The sequence below is a fragment of the Rhincodon typus genome, chromosome 2 (assembly GCF_021869965.1).
Source record: "Rhincodon typus isolate 14 chromosome 2, sRhiTyp1.1, whole genome shotgun sequence".
Taxonomy (NCBI): domain Eukaryota; kingdom Metazoa; phylum Chordata; class Chondrichthyes; order Orectolobiformes; family Rhincodontidae; genus Rhincodon; species Rhincodon typus.
The window spans coordinates 38,888,105-38,897,423 of record NC_063333.1 but is presented as its reverse complement, the minus strand read 5'-3'; the positions used below and the strand labels follow the sequence as shown (position 1 = coordinate 38,897,423).

The window sequence follows — 9,319 nt, the reverse complement described above, 5'->3', positions numbered from 1 at the left end:
GGATGGTGAGTGGCTTGGAGGGGAACTTGAAGGTGTTGATGTTCCCATATGTCTGCTGCCTTTGTCCTTCTAGATGGAAGTCGCCATGGATTTAGAAGGTGCTATCTGAGGATCTTTGGTGAATTTCTGCAATGCCCATTAAACCCTGTGTGAATTGTTAGGAAAAGGTACATGTATACAGCATAAGACTTCAATTTATGTATTGAAAGTACTACCTGTTGATCATACTTCCAGATCAACAGGATAGTTTTAAATATGGACCTGTATTCAGAGAACAAACTGTTGAGGAAACCACTTGAAGATAATGGTTTGGCTCAACTAAAAATTCACTTGAAATAACAGAGAATAGGTTCTCATTAATACCACATATTTTCTACATGAATATAACTATAGGTGTCATTTGTACAAAATCAGCAAGGACCATGTCGGGTGTTTACTTTAAATTTGCCATCTGGAATAATGTTTAACTGTCTTCAGCTTAAGCTCAGTACATTGCCTGAAAGATACAATTCACTGTGCCTGAAATATATTTGTCATGATCTTATCTTTGAGGAATGACCCGCAGATGGTATCACATTACTTGGATTTGCTCTTCAATGTTTATCCTTACACCCCTAGTGGCAGCAGCTGACAGTTTTGTTATACTTAATGGCTCGCTGTGTGACTGGTGTATCGCAGAGCTGAGGCAGTGATGCACCCTAAGAAGTATGCTGCGTTTTTAGCTGATGAATAAGTTGTATGACTTCTTCAACCTTCTCTTTAGAAAGAAACAATTCATAGAATGAGGCATAATATTCAACCATAAAATGTAGAAGCTGATGTAGACCATTCAGCCCATCAAGGCTGCTCTGCCAATCTATGAGATTAAGGGTGCTCTGATAATCGTCAACTCTACTTTCCTACCTTTTCCCCATAACCCTTGATCCCCTGACAGAATAAAAATCTATCTTAACATTGAATGTACTTAACAAACCAGCCTCTATAGCTCTCTGAGGTAACAAATTTCACAGATTCACTACCCTCTGAGAGAAGAAATTCCTCCTCGTCTCTGTCTAAATGGGTGACCCCTTACTCTGACAATGTGCTATCTGGTCCTAGATTCTTCCACAAGGGGAAACAATCTCTTGGCATTTAACCGGTATATTCCTTAAAAGTCTTGTATTTCAATAATGTTGCAGCTCTTTATTCTGAAATCCAAAGTCTACAGGTCCAACTATTCAGCTTCATGATGTAAGACAGCACCCTCCATACCTGGTATCAGCCTTGTGACATTTAAGGAGGTGTTTCAGAATACTCAGAAAAAGTATATTCCAGTGAGAAGGAAAGACTCTTAGAAAAGGATACACCAGCTGTGACTGACTAAGGAAGTTAAAGACAGTGTCAAACTTAAAGAAAACATAACTCTGCAAAGGTCAGTGGAACAGTCAGAAGATTAGACAAAATAGATTGAACAACAAACCATTGCCAGCCTATTAATTAGGAGAGAGAAATTAGAGTATGAGAGAAAGCTAGCTTTAAAAAATTAGTACAGATTGTAAGAGTTTCAACAGGCATCTTAAAAAAAAGTGAACATAGTAAATGTTAATCTTCTAGACAATGAAGTCTGAAGCATTAATATTAGAAAATAGGAAAATGGCAGAGGAATTCAACAGATACTTGTGTCTGTCTTCAGTGTAGAGGATATCAATAATATTTCAGAAATAGTTGTTAATCAGAAAGTAAAAGAGTCTAAAACAATTACATTCACCAGTGAAAGGGTGTTGAGAAATATTAGAACTAAAAGCTGACAAGTCCCAGGCCCTGTTGGACTCCTGATGGTCTTAAATGAAGTGGCTGCAGAGATAGTGGATGCATTGGTTTTAATTTTTCAACATTCCTTAAATTCTGGTAAAAATAATGGTTAGATTAACATCTATCATAGGGAAAATGCCCTAATCTTCTATTAAGGAGAGGTCACATTGAAAATCTCAATGTAATCAGGTAGTGTGGGCATGGTTTTGTGAAAGAGAAATCAGATTTCATTAACTCATTGGAGTTTTTGAGCAAGTAACAAGCAATGTAGATTGCTACTGATATAAATTTGTTGCTGCTTTGAAGGCAAGCAATCTCTGTTCGCAGAAGCAAATTAAGCTTTTGTTTGTTAGTTTTCCTTTGCTTTTGCTGTTGCTGAATTAAGTTAGGGTTAGGGTTCTTTTCAAAAGGCTTTCCAGTATGTGATGGTCACACATTGAACAATGAGAAGGTGGTAGTCTATGCTGTGCATTGCGGAAAGAATAGCATTCACTTAGATAGGGTACTAAGATGGGATGATGCTATGAATGGGAAACTTCTGTTACTTGGTTCTTAAATAACAGTTTATTTATGAATGTGCACTTATATTTACAATGAATTATCACTGTGTCACTTATGTGTCCTCAGAAGCATTTTTATTTGGTTAACCTCCCACTACCTGCACATTGAAGGGCAGTTCTCAGGGGAGGCAATGGCCTCATGGTATTATCAATGGACTATTAATCCAAAGACTGAGACTAATGTTCTGGAATGGCAGATGGTGGAATTTGAATTCAAAAAACAATATGGAATTAATAGTCTACTGATGACCTTGAAACCATTGTCAGAAAAACCCATTTGATTCACTAATATCCTTTAGGGAAGGAAACTACCATCCTCACCTGGTTTAGCCTATATATGACTTCATGCCCACAGCAATGTGATTGACTGCAATTAGAGCAATTAGGGATGGGCAATAAATTCTGCCTAGTCTGTGATGTCCACATCCTATGAATGAATAAAAACAAAATTCCTGGCTGGCAATGCTTGACTTGGTGCAAGGCCGGCCTTTAAGCATTGCGTTGGGAATCCCAGGAGATCCTAGCAGTGCATACACTTTCACCTTTGATGAGAGTCAAAATAGGGCAAGCAGGGTGCCATTGAGACATGGTGACTGGGTAATGGGTGAGTAGCGGAGAAGAATGTGGGAAAACTAACTAGGGCTCATGGAAAGAAAACCCTCTGTGAAACTTGCCAAAATTGACATTTAGCCAATTTTTGATAAAATTGATCCCATAAATTTACTTCACAAGTACAGCATATGATTAGGAAGGCAAGGCAAATCAAATGTTGCTCTTTATTGCAAAGGGAATGTAATACAGAAGTAAGGATGTTTTGCTTCAGTTACATAGGACATTCAGCAGTCCACATCTGAATACTGTATAAAGTTTTAGTCTCTTTCAAGAAAGGATACAAATATGTTAGAAGCAGTTCAGGAAAGGTTCACTTGAATGATACCTGGGATGGTGGTTGGGGGTTGGGGATGGCATTGTGTTAACTGTGAGGAAAGATTTGACAGGCTGGACCTGTATCCATTGGAGTTTGGAATAAGAGGTGATCATATTGAAATATATAAGATCCTAAGAGAACTTGACAAGGTGGATGCTGAAATGTTTCTTTTTCTGGGAGAAACGAGAACTAGGAGACACAGTTTAAAAATAAATTTTTAATTTAAGACAGAGAAAAGAAGGAATGTTTTTTTTTCTCAGAGGGTCATTACTCTGAAATTCTTTCCCTAGAATATGGTAGAAGCAATGATTGATTAGTTTTAATGCAGAGGTAATAGGAAGAGATTCTTGACAATGATCAAAGATTGTGCTAATCGGCAGGAAGGCAGATCTGAGTTTACAATCAGATCAGGCGTGATCTTATTGAATGGGGGGCTGTATGGTCAATTCCTACTTCTGATTCTTATGTTTATATGTAATGAAATGATGGTTAATTATCTTGATTCATGAGATGAGAAGTTTATCCTATGAGGAAACATTGAGTGGACTAAGCCAAAGTCCCTTTAAATTATAAGTATGATGGTTGATTTAATTGAAACATATAACTTTCTTATGAGGCTGAACAAGGTGGATGTTAAGAGGATGTTTCTCCCTGGCTGGCCTCCGTACAACTAGGGATCTTATTGTCCGAATAAAGGTCAGCCATTTATAACTGAGATGAAGAGAAATTTATTCAAAGTATTGTAAATCTTAGAAATCCTCTGCTCTAGATAACTGTGTAATTCCAGAAGTTAAGTTATACTGAAGATAAAAATCAATAAGTTTTTGGGGCACTAAGCAAACAAAGAATGTATGGATAGCGTAGGAAGGTAGATTGAGTTTGAAGATCAATAATGATGTCATTAAGAAATAGAGCCAGCATTAAGGACCAAATAGAGTACTCCTGCACCTATTTCTTATAGTCTACATCAAAAGTGCAACAAAATCATTTCAGACAAGAAAAAGAAATAAAGACTTTATCTGAAAAATAATGATGCAATAGGCACTTCGTTTATGTTCTGCTATGACCATGTAGTCACTATTAAACACCTAATTAGCATTTTCATCAGACAAGAGGGTTCAAATATCTGAATCTATTAGACAATTTCATACATACCATGTGGATAGTCAGTGGTTCTGCTGTGTTCTGAATGCTTTTGTGACATTAATTAAAAACATATATTTTTATTTCCTCCAGAAATCAAACAATGATTCATTCTAAAGTGTGCAAAAGTTGCTCTTGAGTATACATCAATCTCCAACTTAAATGAGCATGCAAAGATTCTGGTGTTCCAAGATCCAACATGGAATCTGGGCTGGCTGAACTACCCTGATATTTGGTAACAAGTAAGTTATCCTTTACGTAGGCATGCTAGAGCCCAGTTGACTCAATATAATCTTATTTTGGGGGAACAATTTAAATGTGAAGGCTTCAATAGATTTGAACAATAGTCAATTATTAGAAAATAACTTCTAAATCACAACCTCGTTCTGTGTAAAATCCTGGGTGAGTTAAAACTAAGAGAATGTGGAACTTTTCATTATCAGCTTTCAGTGGGCAATGAGTTTGTGGGTACTGGATCTTACTAAAAACAGAATAGAAATTGTGAGTTCATACATGCCAAACTGTTAGCATTTCTTCCTGACATCAAGGTTCACAAACATAAAATGTTACTAATAAGTAGTGCAAAAGGCTCTCTCCCTCCCCACTCACAGTTTTCCTTAGTTTGGTTATTAGCACACTGGAAGAGGAACAACATCCTGACTTTCTCAAGTACACTCTGAATGTTGGTGACCAAGTTTGTTTCTTGTAGGCAGAAATTCTCGAGAGAATCAGAACAATCTCAACTGGTAATGCTACAAAGAGGGTTACGGTAGCACGTTGAGTATATTTCCAGACAAGTAATTCAGAAACCTGGATGAATGATCTGGAGACATGGGACAGGATTCTGGCTTCTCGGTTAGAGCCTTGACATCAAGATCCTATAGGAGTCACAATCCCACAGTGTGTAGGAAGCAATCACCTGGTTGTGATTTTCTTCAAATTGGCCAATTATTGACCAGAAGGTGAGCTCACCATTCCTGAGAAAGTGTGGTAAGCTGACTGCTGAACCGTTGCAGTCAATTTCCTGTAGTGATACCCACAGTGCTGTTTGGGGAGGTTCAGGATTTTGACCTAACAACAGTGGAGGAATGGTGCTACATTTCCAAGTAAGAATGGTGTGTAATGTGGAGAGGAACTTGCAAGTGATGATGTTCACATGCATCTGCTACCCTTATCTTGCTCGGCAGAGACCTTTAAGTGGTAGTGGTTGTGCATTTGGAGGGGGCTGTGAAGAACCCCTGATGAGTTGCTGTAGTTTGGGTTGCAAATGGTCTCTGTTGGTGCCACTCTGTGTCAGTGAAGGGGTACCAGCAGTGGGTTGCTTTGACTTTGATGGTGTTGAACTTTTTGAGCATTATTTGAGCTGCATGCCATCCAGGCAAAACACTCTTAACTTTATTTTATGCATGTGAACAGTTTCTGCAGAAATTAAAAGGAGGGTAACTCTTGACTCAGCCACTTGTAGCTGCAGAATTTAAAGAGAGGGTTGTGTTCAATTTCTAGTCAGTGGGAACCTGCTGGATGTTGATTGGTGAGAGGAGGGTGAGATTTGGTGGCTCATCTCCCTCCTCAGGGGCAATTAGGAATGGATAATAAAAGGTGGGTTTGGCAGAAGCACAAGCTGTGAACGAATCAAAAACTGGACCATTTTAGTAACTTTGGACTCAGATATTTGGGTTTCAAAGCAAATCACACTATTTCAATATATTCAAATTGCATCACAAATTTGCAAAATTCTGAACTGTTTTGGGAGATCTACTCCAAATAAATCTTGCATGGTCAAAACATTCTAAATTTAATACTACAAAAACGTGAACTCAATGTTTTCAATTGCAATTCAACCGTTGAACTACACACTGAAGTGTATAGTTTTATCATTAGATGTGTAAAAGAAAACATGTTCCACACACTTTCCACCAGAGGCCGCCAGACACTTGAGCAAAGACAGGGGCCCAGCAATATTTCAACATTGTATCTTTAAATATTAATTCAAAATCTCATTGGTCAGAAGCTGTGAATATGTCAGTTGAAATGTTTTAAAATATATACAAAGGCCACATTCAACAACTATAATTTTACCCAAAACCATAATACCCCTCTCCACAGATACTGCCAGACTTCCTGAGCTTCTCCAGCAATCTGACTTAGTTATTTCAATTGGACACAGTGTAAGTCGTCAACATGCCTTATAAACAAGTAAGTGCATAAATGTCCGTGTTCAAAACTGTGTGGAATCCTCGCCGTCATTTCAAACTTTAAACACATTTACAACATATTTCTTAGAACTGTGCGATATGAATCTTTATCATTAAAATAGCAGTTTTGAAAACAAAAAAAAACTATCCTTAATTATAGACTGACAAATGTACAGAATATTCTTCACCCCTACGTATAAATAAGAGAGTCAAATATACCGAACAGTCCAATTCCATCATTCGGACTTTCTTGCAGGTCTTAGTTCAGGTCTTCACAGGGGGGAGGCGGAACTCACGAGGGGGAGAGAGGTCACCAAGCGGAGAAGTGCAGTACACGAGGAGAAGGCACGGTTCACTAACGGGTGACAAAATTCGCTAGGGGGAGACACATGCCCGGAAGAATAGTATCATGAAATGTACAAGTCTCACAAAAGTTTTAGTTTCTTTTAGTCTTCATTATTGTCACTGTTGGGCCAATCCCCATTAATTAAAGCGATGTCCCGTTCAATGGAAACGCGAAACATGGGATTTTATTGCATTATAAAAGCCTATCCACCTCCATGAATTAATGCGAAAATGCTTTGTTTGGTGCAGAAACGAATGAAGCATTCCATTTCACTGAGTAACTGGATTGCGGTCTGCTGAATTCTGCATTAAGTAATGCAGATAAATGAAGTATAAATGAATCGCCTGTGCTTTAATAACTCCTTTAAAAGACAGGATCAGTATCAAAATTTCAATCAGTTCCACATTTCTACATCGTTGCGTTTAGAATTTGCTATCGCTATACTGTTATTCCGAGAATATAATTTGAAAACGATTTAAAATAAATTTAAAATGATTTTCTGTTCGGTTCACGGTAACTTCCATAGTATTTCCATAAAGGATAGCACTTTCGAGGATTTTCTCCATAAACAGGACAGAGATTGCAACAGCACGCTCCCAAGTTTTCTGCGTATTTAATTTCCTTGGTGGCAAATGTACAGCCTATCATTTCAAAACGATTTTGATTCAGACTAGAGACGGAGTGAGAGGCAGTGATGTTGTTGAACGATTCGGAGGGGAAATGGCCTGTGTTATTATGATACTGTATGTAATCAGTTCAGTATTTGCATTTCTTCAACAATTTGCAGTTGTGATTCTAACAGGCAGAGGAAGTGCTGGGGTACGATTGCCAGCCTGGAACAAGTTACGCTAGCAAAAATAAAATACTCGGTAGCAGCTTTGTTGGATTAAGTTCATACTCCCCTCACAAATTTGGAAGATTATTTGCAGTCTCAAGATGCCAAGCCACTATTAGTCTTCAGGTTAAATGCATGGCATTTTTGTTTAAGAGTTACTTTGAAAAAAGGAATCAAAGTAAGCGCCGATAAATATTGTGCGCTTAATACAGCATGCAGCAAACGCCTCCAACCTATTCTGGTATATTCAATATCTCGGTTTATTGTCTAGACATTAGGCAACGCTCCAAGGAATCGGTGGAAATGGGCAACTCCCTGTACATCACTGAAACCTCATAACGCGTATAGCGGAAGATGCCGAGAAATCAGTAAATTGTTAGTAATTTTAAGCATATTACTTTCTCAAGGCTGCATAGCGTGGACATCATGCCATGTAACATTTAATTTAATTGCTGAAGGCTCTCTGAAGCGATATGAAATGGCTGCATAATTCATAACGTTCAGATGGAAGGCCCCGGTTTTCTGTACATGAATAGCGTCCAGCCCCCTTGCTGGTTTGAAAGAACGCATGTGTTGGGATTCTCAGCGCTTTTTCCCTTCCGCTCTCCAGGCATTGCCAGGCGGGGCTGAAAGGGGTTTTCATGTTTTTGACAACGTGACCTTCATGATTCTGGACAGAATGGCGTAGACAAGCACGACATTCGTTATAAAACCGGTAAAAGAAGCTAGGTACCAGCTTTGGGTACTGTACTGTCTGTCAGTCCCTCCGGCAGGTGTCGCCCGCAGGCTCAACGCAGTCAGACCACACAGAGTCAAGTACTTGGGTCTGTCACTCTTTTCCTTTGTAACCAAACAACAGTGAAACAGACACAACATACAACCCTAAATTTATAGCACATGATTATAAAGGGCCATGATTTCGTTTATAAAGATTGTTCTTGCAGATCTAAAAATGTGCATAGAGCACATTTGTTTGGAAACAATGGGGAGGTATTTAGAGTTATTGCCGTGAAAACCAGGAGCAACAATGGGGTTAGATGTTACTAATTTAATGCGTCCCTGTCCCGCAGGGCATGCAGCACAGATGTGGATATTGAGACTCGCTTTGCGATTGTCAGTGCGGCTGAATTGCTACCTGCACACTTTTAAGGTAAAATCTCTTTTTAAAAAATCGGGAATAAGCCAGGCTAAATTTCTGATCTGTGCTTCTTTTGGTCAAAAGACCGCGTCAGGAATTAAATCACGGGATTTATGTTACTGAAGGCACTTAAACTGAATTTAGTAGTTATAGCTTTTTTTTTTATCAGTTGTCCTTAGGTGTAGATTTCTTGTACAGCGGGACATACATCGCTTCCTGGGTCAACCAGGGTTATACTGCTGTCTACATGTGACAATGATTCACTTGTTCCCTCACGCAACCAATTTATTACAGAGTGCAGGAACTGCAGATGCTGGAGAATCCGAGACAACAAGGTGCAGAGCTGGATGAACACAGTAGGCCAAGCAGCATCATAGGAGCAG

The 9,319-nt window shown here is 38.7% G+C and overlaps 1 long non-coding RNA gene across 4 annotated transcripts in view; it reads left to right on the top strand.

Annotated features, from left to right (window-relative positions):
* Positions 1–4,514: 4,514 nt before the first annotated feature.
* The window catches only part of LOC125487015, a 16,111-nt gene continuing 11,306 nt past the window's right edge, over positions 4,515–9,319 (top strand). The window contains exons 1-3 of one of the 4 annotated variants that reach the window (XR_007265577.1): positions 4,515–4,664; positions 6,529–6,618; positions 8,869–8,948. This is a non-coding gene — a long non-coding RNA (uncharacterized LOC125487015). The remainder of the gene's footprint in view (positions 4,665–6,528; positions 6,619–8,868; positions 8,949–9,319) is intronic. The other 3 variants (XR_007265569.1, XR_007265580.1, XR_007265576.1) reach the window with 3 other exon arrangements.